Below are 13,041 nucleotides of genomic sequence, written 5' to 3'. Positions count from 1 at the left end.
TTAATCAGAAGAAATAATCTGCACAAGAGGCAATTAATAGTCCTCTCAATTCTAAATGCAGGCTCAGGGTGATGTTAAACTATCATTATAGCAGATCTATTGCCTGAATTGGGTCTGCAAGATTTAAGCTCTAATATCAGCTAAGGCAGTGAAACATAATGTTGAGGGAGGTTTTAAGACTTGTTCTAACAAACAGTTTTTTGAATAGGCATTGCTCTTGGGGAAAAAGAAAACACTGAATTCTTATTTAGCTTATGCCTCCTTCAAATAGCTTCAAGTAAACATATGGATCCACAGTAGTTTTATTTATGAAACTCACTTTCATACTTCCTAAATGCATGGAAATAGTTAGGAACATATTTAAGTATGGGGTAAGACTTTTTAAAGCACTTAATCCTGAGCTGATGCTGGCAAGTTTTCCATATCAAACGCTTTTGATCACCCCTCTTCTGCTTCTTTAGCGCTCCCTTCAAGTCAGTGTTAAAACTTCCTTTGACTTTAATAGGGGCAGAGTTAGGCTAATACTGTAAGTGTTTGAAAATCTCACTTTATGTGGATTTTAAAAAAATTATTGGATTATTCATAATGAAAATCATAGATTTAACTGCAAGTTTAAGCAGTTCAATGATTTCAAAGTAGCTGATGAAATTTGTCTCACCCAAGTTTAGATGTCAGAAGATTAGGTGTCCAAGTCAAGGCCAGCCAGCATGCTATTCAAGATAAATCTTCCTACTGAAGTTATCCAGCAAAGAACAGAAGACAAAATTAATTATTTAAGAGGTAATAATTGAATAAATTTTCCTACTCATTGTAAGAAAAAGGATTTCTGTTATGATAATCTTGACATTTTGAGATGCACGAATCTGTTTTATAATATTGTCAATTAAACAGATACAAATAATCAAAAATTTCAGATGTTGGTTGAATTAACAAATAACTTTGTGTCTTTTGCTTAAAGAATATCATATTCCACATATATTATAGAATGTTTCAAAGCCAGTGTCCTGGAAGAGAGAATAATGTCTATCTGAACGATTAACTAATTGTCATACTATTTCTTTAAATTTGGGAAAAGTAAGAAAAATATTACTGAATATTTCATGTATTGAATTTCATAGAATTTGTCAAGTAATTTTTAATCTGGTTTTCTCACAGATAGCTATGGTCAGAAGTAAAACTTAGCACATAATTTCAAGATTAGAGAAGAATTCATAATTTCAAGATTAGAGAAACACTCTAATTTTATTATAGAATGACCTAAATCTGCATACTGGTTTGTGATAGACCTGTACTGCTTACTGGTCTGGGACAGTACCGTACAGTTGCAACTAATTGCAAGTTCTGTAGATACAGCATAGAGAAGTGGAATCTACTCACTTTTCCCTTGAGCACCAGAGAATTTATGTGCTCATTGAACAGGTGATTTTTATACTCTTTCATGGTTACTACTAGCCAGTGACAACAAGTCTGTTCCAAGTCTAGTCTAATAGAAAGCATTTCCCCTTGAATTCTGAAAAATATCATTGCTTTTTTTCCCCTGATGTATCTTAAAAAGTTACATTTTTATTTAATTGTACAGATGACATCTACTTTTACCTGAATCTTCTATCTTGAGAGTATTGCCTGCTGTCTTGGTTTGGGATGACAGGTGTCTGCCAGGTAATAATAAAAAAACAACTACAGTTTTCTTTGGAATGGAGAGTGTAAACCCCCCCCCCCCCCCCCCCCCTTTTTTTTTTTTTGTTCTTTTTCAATTATAAATTTCAGTCAGAGGCTCTTAGGCAAAGATTTGGGAAATAGGAATAGCAGTTCTTTACTAGTATGTATTACAAAGCAAACAAACACAAAAAAACCCCCACCAAACAACTACAGCATTAATAACAAATGAAAACAGTACCAAAAACCTCGAGGGCTTTGTTTCACAAAACCCAGGGCAGTTTGGTTTCAGTGTCCCTGCAGGATCCTCAGAGCACCAAGCTGAAACAGTGGAAAAGTCCCGGGCTGGTAGCTGGGATGGCAGGGTGTCCCAGCAGGCAGGGGCAGGATGTCCCGGCAGCGCAGGGGGTGCAGGGTCACACTGTAGCAAGAGGAGCAGCGCTGAAGAAGCTGAAGGCGAGGCAGAGCCGGCCCAGCTCCCGCGGGTGGCAGGGAAAACTCAGGATTCAGGCCGAACCGGTGATAGTAGATTTCCCAGGACTGGATCCCTTTGGCCACAGTGAAACTCTTCCAGCCCCCATGTTCTCTCTCTTCCCGAACGCCGGAAAAAGAAGAGCCCCCTGCTGTCTTTTACCTGTATTATCTCCCCCTTCCCACTTTGTCCACGTCTTTGTTTCGGTTAAGTACTCTCAAGTATCCAACACTTGGTCTCCTTGGTAACTTATGGGGAAAAAATTCTATAGAGAAAGAAGGAACAAACCTAACCCCCAACACCTGCCCTCTGACTCACGTAAACATTTCCGTTATTTGAATTAAGTCTGCAAAAAGCAGTTTAATTTATTGAAGGAAGAAGAAACTAAAACTCTCATGTTAAATTGAAAGTCGGGTACAACGTACACAGACGTCTACTTCTGAAGTTCTAATTGCATTCAATGTGAGTTTTAGGAATTTTATAGAATAGCTTTTTTGTTTATCCTGCCTGCTGACTTTTCAGGACAAGAAAAGACACATTTTTTGGTCATGGTAATTTTTCAAATACTAACTTTAAAAATTTTTGCTTATTGAGCTGTGTCTTATTTCATTGTTTTAGATGGCACAGACTAAATTTTTAAGCCTGTTAGGTGGTCAGTTTCAGAGAGTATTTCAAACTTCCAACACCAGAAAATCAGTTGATGAGAAGAATGGATAACTAATTTGCTGAAAAAGATTGTAACCAATTGCTATCTAGTAAATAGTTGTAACATTTTTAAAAGATAAGTTTTCCTTTTTTCCTTCCCACCCTCCACCCTGATAGCTTTATGATTACCTAGAACTCTGCATGCATTGATTTAATGTATAAATGAAGTGTTTAGTCCTCTATTTTTTGTAGTTCAAATCTGGAAATTGTTTAGCATTAGAAAATAACACGTTGCCAAATGGAAAGATATAATGCTAATGAAATCTGATAGATGGCACTGTTGGATTGTTGATAAACCATGAGCTTGACTCCTACGTTACCAGTATTCAGAAGGATGTTATTGCTTATTAAAAAACTGTTGCTTTAGAAAGCTTGATAGAAACCATTTATTTCAGCCTGAATTTGCTCAGTAGTGGGACTCAGTGTACTGGTCTGGTTGTAGGTCTGTAATTCTCTCTTTTGTGTTTCTTTCAGGGCATCTCTATATCCCACTAAGATATGCTCTGCTTGTACCAAGGTGTGTGGGTGTTTCTTACCTCACACAGATTCTGGTTAGAGCAGAGATTTTGGGAACAAAAACTTTGATTCTTTTTTCTTTTGTTATAAGTCATACCATTAAACATTGCATTACACATTCCTTTCATATTCCATTTATCCTTTTCTTTGAGGTCTTAAGAATGACATCCACTTCCTGTGGGATTGCTGGTACTTACAGATGAATTGACTTTGATTGTCTGAAGCAAATTAAAGGCTAACTTGTCTAGCTTTTGCACTTACTTAAGATCAGACAAATGCAAAAGCACTATTGGAACTAGTCCAGGTAAATCCATTGGATTTCATTTGAACTGAAACCTAATGCAGCTTTTGCAGAAATATTAGAATGAGAATATTCTTGATGTATTATCTGACATGCAACTTGGACTATAACCAAAAAAAATTTTGCCAGACAATGAGAAGTGATGTGATGATTCATCTATCCTTAAATATATAGCAATATTGTGAGTAAAAGCTACATTAAAGAGTTATTTTATGCACAAGAGGGATTCTGTTATTGAAAAATTTTCATACTAGTTGTGAATTCTATGATTATTATGGCAGAAACTAAAGCTAGACAGAGACTTGTTGAACATGTTTTGCAATATTCATCCTGTTTGTGCCGTGTCATTTATTCCCACTCTTCTTGGCACTGCAGTGAATAAAATTCCACAATAAACTTTAGCATCATTAAATAGTTGCTCAATTTTTTCTGTTTTAAAATTGACTACAATTGTGCAATTTCTGTCATTTCAAATAGCTGTGAATACACCTAAAATCAGTAAATGCACTCATCCATCTTAGACGACCTAAGCAGCACACTGAAGGATGTAATGGATTTAGGGAGGTTATAGATGCTACAATTGCACACCTTGAAATGTATCACGCACTACTGAAATTTTCCCCTATGATAATGGAAAAAAAACCCCAATGTGACAACAACATTAGTGATTATCTTCTTTCAGGTCTGAGGTATAGGGGAAATATGGGGACAGGTCTTCCCTATTGCAGAGAAAAATTGAAAGAAAAATGTAAAGCAGAAACTATCCCTGCAAAATTTTCTCCTGGAATGCTTTTCTCCCTTATATTTTTTCAAGAAGCAAATGGTTTGTTCTGCTGGAGAACAATTACAGGGACTGTAGGAACTCTGAACTTGAAAGCTGTTGGGAAGCCCAGGTATGTCTGTGATGATCCTTTGCCTGCCCTTTTTCTCTGTGCACTGAGCACCTTTTGTTCTCTGTCAGCAGAACATCAGCCAGATTGTTCTTGCTTGGTAGCAGCAGCTGGATCCAAGGCCTTGAGTCTTAAATGGTTTCAGAAGTCCATGAAGGTGTAAATGGGAAGAAAGCACTATTGTTTTCCTGTGAGATAGGAAATGTGATGCTACAAATTATGTTTAAAGTCGAGGCTGCCTCCTGGCCTGCACATTTGGCCTTTGGTTGCATGCACATTTTGGGGTATGCACAATTCCCTATGTGAGAGCTGTAGGATTAAGACGTACAACAATTTCTGCCAAGGTTTTTCCATTTCTTGTCTGTATATCCCTTTATACAGAGTTCTTGGGGGAATGAACTAATACTCAATTATTTTAATAGATATTGGAGATTAATAAAAGATGCAAGTCAAGCATGGGAATAAATCATGAGGACTACACATACATCTGAGTGAAGTAAATCTTATTTGCTTTGAGTCAAGCCATGTAGAGAGAAATAAATTTTATTTCAGCTAGAAGTATTTGTGAAGAAATAAAATGCACCTATTATTTATGTCTTACAAGCATTTATAATTTTATGGCTGCACCAAGTTATCAGGCTTTTCCAAGAATACAAAGGACTGTATCTAATTCAGTGATTCTATTCCAAGAAAATCCTCTAACAGTACCACATGATATAGCAAAAATCAGTTTATAATGGAAGGTTTGAATTTTTCATGAAATGAAAAATAGTTTTGCTGATGAGCTTTTCTCCTTTTATTTCAGGGGATGTTTTTTACTCAAAAATTGGTGTTTAATAGAATAAAAATGGATTATTCAGGAAACATCTGCTGCGTGTGGTATAACTTCTTAATATAACTTTTTAGTAGATTAGATTTGTTCTAAAAAAAACCCCACAAACCACAACAACAACAACAACAAAAACCTGAAAAAATTGCAACTGTATCATTTATGAGTTTGGTGTTTTGAACATTCATGCTTTTAAAAAACTAGTCAGAAAAATGCCAGATTTTGTCTGTTCTTCAACTGCGTAATTCCAAAAGTGGACTCTTGTAGACAAAGATTTTAATCTCTACAAGCACATTTAATAGATACCGCTCACCTGAATGTATTCTAGATGACCAATTGCCCCATTTGAAAGGCACTGATGTCTCAACTGTATCTGTAACCAGATGCTTAATGTTCAGAAAGAAAAAAAAAGTAGCAGTAGATTTTAAAAAAATCTACTCCTTTAGGTGGAATAAAACAGGTTCTAGGAGTAACTGGGGACTACTTCACTGCCTGTAGAAATTCATCAAGGCAATCTTTTTGCCTAATGATCCAGCCATGGTTGTGAATTATACCACCATTGTAGTTTCAGCTTGCTTTTGTTTCAGCAAAAAAGAAAAAAAAAAAAAGGGTGCCTTAGTTAGAAAATTATCTGGTATTTAAAATTATGTTTTAGTAATTTTAAAGGTTTGAATTATATTTATTTTCCATTGATATCTCTACTTGTCATCTCAAAAACATTTTATCCTTCTCTTGAAAGCAGATAAAGCTTGAGATGTCTTTGTCCTGTAATTTATAAAAGGGAAGATGAACTTTCCAGTACCTTATGTCCGAGACTCAGATGATTTACAAAGGTTGCACATAAAAAATTGTGTTTAGAACTTTATTCAAATAGTCATGCAAAAATTTTATTTACATAAATGAAAGAAAATGGGAAACTTGATATCAGCATAATAACTGTGTCCCACTGCTTATGAATGAATAGGGTGGAGATGACAAATATATGGTAGAAATCATGAACATTTCTAGATGAATTTATTGAAAAAAGATATTTTTGTAAAAAATTAAGAGAGAAGCTCAAAAGATGGTGAAGTTTGATTGTCCCAGGAAAATCTTTGCTGTGTTGAGAACGTACAAAGCTGTAAAGCACCTCAGTGAGAAACACAGTGGAACTGTTAGAACCACAAATTAGAATTAGGTACAAAGAAATACATTTTCATGATTTGAGCCTTCTACAAAACATAATTAGTCCTTTTACTTACTGAAGGAAAATACTGAAGGTTGGATGTGAGACAGCTTGCTACAAAACTCATGATTTTGGGAGGATGAGTACCCAAAAACTTGGATATTCTAATATGTGCCTGATTTGGAGATTATCTTCCCCTTGAAAAATATGAAATGCAAGAAACAATTTGTTTCTATTTTAAAAATTGTATGCCACTTGAATGAATCTAAAAAGTACAACTACTGACTACATATCTAAGAAGTAATAGAAATAATTTGCCAGTGGCAAACTGTATTCTGAAAAATTATCATCAAACATTACAGACTAAAACATTACCACTTCAGTTAAATTTTTTTCTCTTAGGAATGCACTCAAAAATGTATGAAAATAATTTTAAAATTACTTTGGTTAATCCATTTTCATTTACTAACTCATCATTATTAGAAAAATGTGTAAAAAAAAACATTTGCAGAAGACATGTGTTTGCAAATGCTGAAGCTTGAAATAAAGCCCTCTATTATTCAGATTGAATTGAATCAGAATAGCATCAGACTTCCTATGTATTTCTAGATTTTTTTTTTCTACCTTGATGATTTAGAGTGCACTTTACCTCTGAAGATCCAGGGGATGCAACCACTTCATATAAGAAATAAATTTAGATTTTATTATTAAACATAAGCTGCTATAGGGTTGAATGATTAGCATTAAGAATATTCAGATAGATACTTACTCTAACCTTGCCATGTGCTGCAGGTTATTTTAACAAAATTATTTAGATATGGATTAAAAGATTTCTGCTTGTGATATGATTGTTTGAAACAATAGAAAAAGCTGCTGAAAAGTTCCATGTTAATATTTTTTAGAAGGAATAAATAGCCTTTGTGTAAATATTTCTTATTTTCTCAATTGTTTACTTTATACTTTTATACCTTTATACTTAGTGATTCTATTTAAAGATATGATTATGAATAGTTAATGATTTTGCCCTTTATTCAGATCTATTAAAACCACTTTGTTATTGAAAATAGTTTTTAATAAAAATCTTAGAAAAAAGATACCATCTAAAACATAAATAATCTTTAAAAATAAGTGATTTTTTCCATGAAAAAGGAAAATATTTGAAATAAATAAAAATATAATACGAGGGGTTTTTTTCAATTAAAAGATGTCATCTCATTGTAATTAACCTCACAATGTGTCTTTTCAATAAATAGTCATGCTTCAATTTTGATTATTAGGAAAAATCTATTGTATAATGCTTCATCTCAGGATTCAGAATTGAGAAGAATGTATTTGCTGAGTAGTAACACTTTAAACTCTCTTACTTTTTCCTTTGTAGGCCTTTTATAACTTTTCCATAAGAAAGAGAAAACCACAGCTGTTGAATAATAAGGTATGGTCCTAAAAAGAGAAACTCGTACAAGATTAAATATTTGACACACATTGTCTTTTTCTTTTTCTTTTTCTTTTTCTTTTTCTTTTTCTTTTTCTTTTTCTTTTTCTTTTTCTTTTTCTTTTTCTTTTTCTTTTTCTTTTTCTTTTTCTTTTTCTTTTTCTTTTTCTTTTTTTCTTTTTCCCCTCACTTTATAACTCTCTTGAAGCTAGGGAAATATTCTGTAGGAGAAAATGGCTGTGCAACAGTCCAGGTTCCCATCACTCCCATTATCCATTTGTGAGACAGTTCCTGATGCTTACTTTGCAGTAAAACATTTAGTCACCTTTATTCCAAGGCCTTTCCAAGACAGGTTTGATTTTTGTGTAAATCGTGACACTATTGAGTGGCAAATAATCACTTTGACTCCTGTGAAACCTGAAAGTCAGTCATTTCTCATAGGAAGGCTGATTGATGCCTTCTCTTTTCTGCATCCAGAAAAAGTGCCAATTATTCCCACTTGCACACACACATGCATACACTTAGGCTGCCTCTCCTTTTGGAATTAGAAGACTACAGCATTAAAGTTTAAAAGAATTAACTAAAAATTAATGAAACAATTTGGCATGGAATCAAAATAAATGTGAGGGTTTTGAGATGGAATGAATAGACCTGTGTGGTGAAAGTGAAGGGAGTGTGGGAGACACTTTGGACTGAAAGAGGCTGAAGAAAAGTGGCCCTAGCCTGGGAGTTGTGAAAGACCTACAGTACAAAGCAGGTCAGGGATAAGATTTCAGGACTGGAAGGAGTAGTTTCAGGATTTCAGAAATTGAAATCCTAGTTTCAGAAACTGAATCCTAGACTGGCTTGAGTTGTAAGCGACCTACAATCCCACCCTGGATTAGGGTTGGTGTTAGAGCAGGTTGTTCAGAACTTTCTTGGTCTTGAAACATTGAATCTGGGCACTTCTCACCTGGACGCGTTGTGAGGTAAAGATGAGAAGCCTTTTCTCCCCTACAAGGGACTGCAATTCCTCCCTTTCTCTTCAGCACCCTGACATACATGAGCACTTAGCACTGGTGTTCTAGCTTTGTGTGGTTTCTTTTTCTAGAATAAAAAAATACCTTTAGTTAGAATCTCATAGAAGTTTTGCAACATTAAAAAATACCAAAATAAACCCCAAATGAAAATGATGCACTAAACTTTGCCAGGAAAATCTCTCACCTTTCTAAGAAAGAAACATATTAAACCTTCTAAAGGGAATTGTATTGAAATAAAAGGTCTGACTTCCATGTTTTTGAAACTGCAAGAATAGAGGTGATGGCAAGAAGTTGTAATGGCTGTCAGGAGACTAAACTACACTAAAGACCTCCAGATTCTATGAAATAACAACAGACACTGAAAGAGTCATGGCAAAGCTGACAGATACACAATGCAAGCAATTTACCGATTATCTAAGGAAGATAACAAAACACCTGCTGCTTACTAAAGTCCACTAGCTATCATCATTAGAGAAAAAAAAATCAAAATATTCCCCTCATCTGCTTTTATTTATTTCATTTTATGATACATTTCCCCATAATTTTCAGAGATTTATCTAAAAGCAATTGTATACATGCTTTTTTGCATATAGAATGACACAAATGAAGATTACTTAAACTTGCTATTCTGAGGAAAAAAGGTCTTTAAAAATCTGTTTTGAATAAGCTCCTCTATATAGAACCATTTTAAGTCTCTGATCTCCCTTTTGGCGATAGCATGGTACATTTATCATAACTTAAATGAAGAGTGTGCTTATGGATTTTTCTTTTAAAGAGCAAAATCAGAAGGGAACAAAAAAAGGCCTTAAGAACATTCGTAAGTTAGATTTTTGTACCCACATTCATTTCAAGTATCACTTTTGTCCATGAATCTAGTGCTGCTGGAATTCTTTTAGAACTTTGGTCTGTACCTCACACTTGAATGAAAATATCCGCATCTGGACAGTGTTCAATGAGTGGAAGTATTTTACTTTAACATGTTTAAAGCAGAAAAGCATAGGAAAAAATCCCAAAAATTTGCTTGCATGAGTAGAAACTGAAAAAGCATTTTGACTTTGAATACTACTGGTTTTTTATAAGTCATTTTTAGGAATTTGTCTAGCCCAGCCTCATGGAGTGGATATTCTATTGTGATTTCTTGTTCATTTTCTTTTTAACCTGATTGTTAGAACATATGAATTGGGTGGTCTCTGATATCTCTAGTCTAATTGAGTGTCCTGAAAGCCAACTGGATATAGGTGTTTTAGAGACAGTGGGTTGCATTCTACTGTTTGGGGAAAAAAGTATCCTGTGAATGTGTGTATCTGTGACAGCATGTGTCAATCAATTGCAACTCTTCTTCTGAAAGCCATTATGAGTTATTGAGAGCTAGCTGCTACATCCAAAATGCAGCATCCTCAAATTTTAACCAAGAAAATCACAGGGTGTGATGTTGGATTAAATAATTCCTTAAGAATTTCTTTTTTTTTTTTTTTCCCTATGAAATCCCTTTTCAAAGTGTGCCCATCAAAGTCTTTCTTCAAAAAGATGAAACTTTTTTTATTAATATTAGTCATTTAAATATGGCTGTAAATAATAATTCATCTATGCACTGAATTTTAGCTGTGCTCTTGAGTTGTAGTTTGTATCCATGAAATTTGAAATTGCACTGATTTTAAGAACAGTGAAAAATTATCACTTAACAAGTGAACAGTAGAATCAGGGTTGTACTTACAGCATTCTTGGGTTTTATGGTGTGTGCAATGTGATAAAACCAAGGGTTCCTAACTGGTAATTTTCCGTAGGGGAGGACACTGATGTCGCTGCCCAGGCGCTGGCAGTGGGAGCTCTGGGACAGCCTGTGTGAGGAGAGGATGGGGTTACCCTGGGAGGACTCGAGCCAGCCTCAAAACAGACCCGCCACTGGCCAAGGCTGGGCCCATCAGCAGTGCTGGTGGTGCCTCTGTGATAGTATGTTTAAGAAAGGGTAAAACCAGCTGTGTGCCAGCTCTGAAAGAGGAGTGAGAAAATCTCACACAGCTACCGACATACCAAGGCCAGAGAAAGAAGAGGAGGAACTTGAGGCTCTGGAGCAGAGATTTATTTCCCTGCAGCCCATGGAGAGATGTCTGTGGAACTGGTTTATCCTGAAGAGCTGTAGCTTGTGGCTGGACCCACACTGGAGTAGGGGAAAAGTGTGGAGCTCTAAGGACTGTCCCATTCCCTGCCCCCCCTGCCCCACTCAGGATGGGAAGATGTTGAAGAATAAGGAATGGAGGTGTGAAACCAGGTGGGAGAAAGGTATTGTTTTAATTTTTATTTTTGTTTCTTGCACCATGAGTCTGTTTTGATTCACAACAAATTAATTTTCCCTTAGTCTTTATCCTAGTTTTAATCCTTGGGCTTTTTCATCATGTTTTCTCCCCTGTGCTCTTGGTGAAGAAGGGTGAAGGTGCATCTGGGTGGGCAGCTGGCAGGTACTGGTCATTGTCAGCCCAGTGTAGGAAGCAATGTTTTCAAGTTTTTCTTCTAATGTTTCTATAATCGTTGTACTTTAACCCTGGTTAATTGTGCCTAATTCTTAAATTCAGCCAATAGCATGGAGCAGTCTTCCCACATTTGGAACACACAGGTTAAAAATTACAGGCAGAGTGACAGGGCAAGTCTCTTTCTCTTGGCAGTGTTCAAAGCGCCTTAACGCCTACCTGTCATTACAGCTAGGCCTCACTGACTGCTTCCTTGACTATCATGGAAATTTTAGACGCATCAAGAATAGAAAATTAGCATTAATTTACAATAAAATTGTTCTTTTTCATCCCCCAAATGTGTTAGAGGGATTTAATATAGTTGTAGCTGCAGCTGCAAGCAGAATCCCTTATAATGGTTGACTCTGCAGCTAGGTTTCACATGCTCGGTGTAGGAGAGTTCTTACAGAGTTGCAATTGATTTCTTTAAAGGTGATTGTGTTTTTTGGCACACAGTTATGGAAAATGCAAACTGGCTTTTTGGTGTCACTGTGGTTACGGCTAAATAGCTACTGTTGAATGCTTTTATATGCTGGCACAGAATACTTGGTGTGCTATTGTACTTGATTCTGTGTTATTCCTGCCTTGGCAGTGCCCCCATTCCATCAAAACAGGTGTATATTGCACATTAAAAAATGCAGTTTCTAAAGTTGGCTTCACTGAAAAGATTGTCTTAGATAATGTGGTCCTTACTTTACTTCCACAGGCATTAAATGCCTCCCCAGCACAGGTGTTACCTCATTTGTAGTGCGGAATCTCTATTATTCATATTACAGTAGCGCCCAAGAGCCAAGAGTAAAGAGTTTTCTTTGTTTCAGATGTGATATATAGAATAACAGACACTTGAGGAGCTTACAGTAGGGATTGCAGAGGCCTTAGATACCATATAAGAGGTAAGATAAACTGTTCTAGTCTGATATTCACTAAGGGTCAACCCAGTGATTTGTCCTGTCCTTCACAATGAGCTGCCTCTTACTCCACCTGACACTGCTGTGAATATTCAGTCCAATTCCACAGCCAAGGGCAGGATAAGGTGTAGCACACATACCTTGGTGGTGTTAGTAGATGTTCTGTTCTGTGCTCTTTATTACTTTTTTACTCTATTTTAAAAGAGAAAAAAATACATCTACATAGGTAGACACTTTAAACTGAGAATATGTTTAAAGGAAGTTCTTCCTGTTTTCTGTAATCAACAGGAGTTCTGACATTCATTGACTAATATTTGAGCAATGTGAAGTCCACAGTGATGTATTTCTGACATCCTGGATTTAAAAATAATACACTTTAACACTGAAATATTTTTCTTTCCCTTTCAAAGTAATAACAAGAACAGTTATTAATGTTCTGGAAAAGCACAACAGTTCAAATTTAGACAAATACATAAACAGGATTTAAAAGGTGAGAATTATTGATGTCAATAAAGAAATTCTTCATCAGTGTTACCTGACTGTTTATAAATCTGGGTAATCATTTTTAAAAGTACTTTTCAGATAAACTACCTAAATTTAGGGTTGAATTATTTTCTGCCATGCTGGAAACACAGCACAACACA

The 13,041-nt window shown here is 35.5% G+C and overlaps 1 long non-coding RNA gene across 1 annotated transcript in view; it reads left to right on the top strand.

Moving 5' to 3' along the window:
* Positions 1 to 1,710: 1,710 nt before the first annotated feature.
* Positions 1,711 to 13,041, top strand: part of LOC136290130 (uncharacterized) — a 477,979-nt gene continuing 466,648 nt past the window's right edge. The window contains exon 1 of the long non-coding RNA XR_010720986.1: positions 1,711 to 1,742. This is a non-coding gene — a long non-coding RNA (uncharacterized lncRNA). The remainder of the gene's footprint in view (positions 1,743 to 13,041) is intronic.

The sequence above is a fragment of the Chamaea fasciata genome, unplaced genomic scaffold (genome assembly GCF_029207755.1).
Source record: "Chamaea fasciata isolate MVZ Bird 193981 ecotype frontalis unplaced genomic scaffold, bChaFas1.0.hap1 SCAF_5, whole genome shotgun sequence".
Classification (NCBI taxonomy): domain Eukaryota; kingdom Metazoa; phylum Chordata; class Aves; order Passeriformes; family Sylviidae; genus Chamaea; species Chamaea fasciata.
Note: the sequence above shows the minus strand (reverse complement) of the source record. Positions and strands in the feature narration are given on the sequence as shown.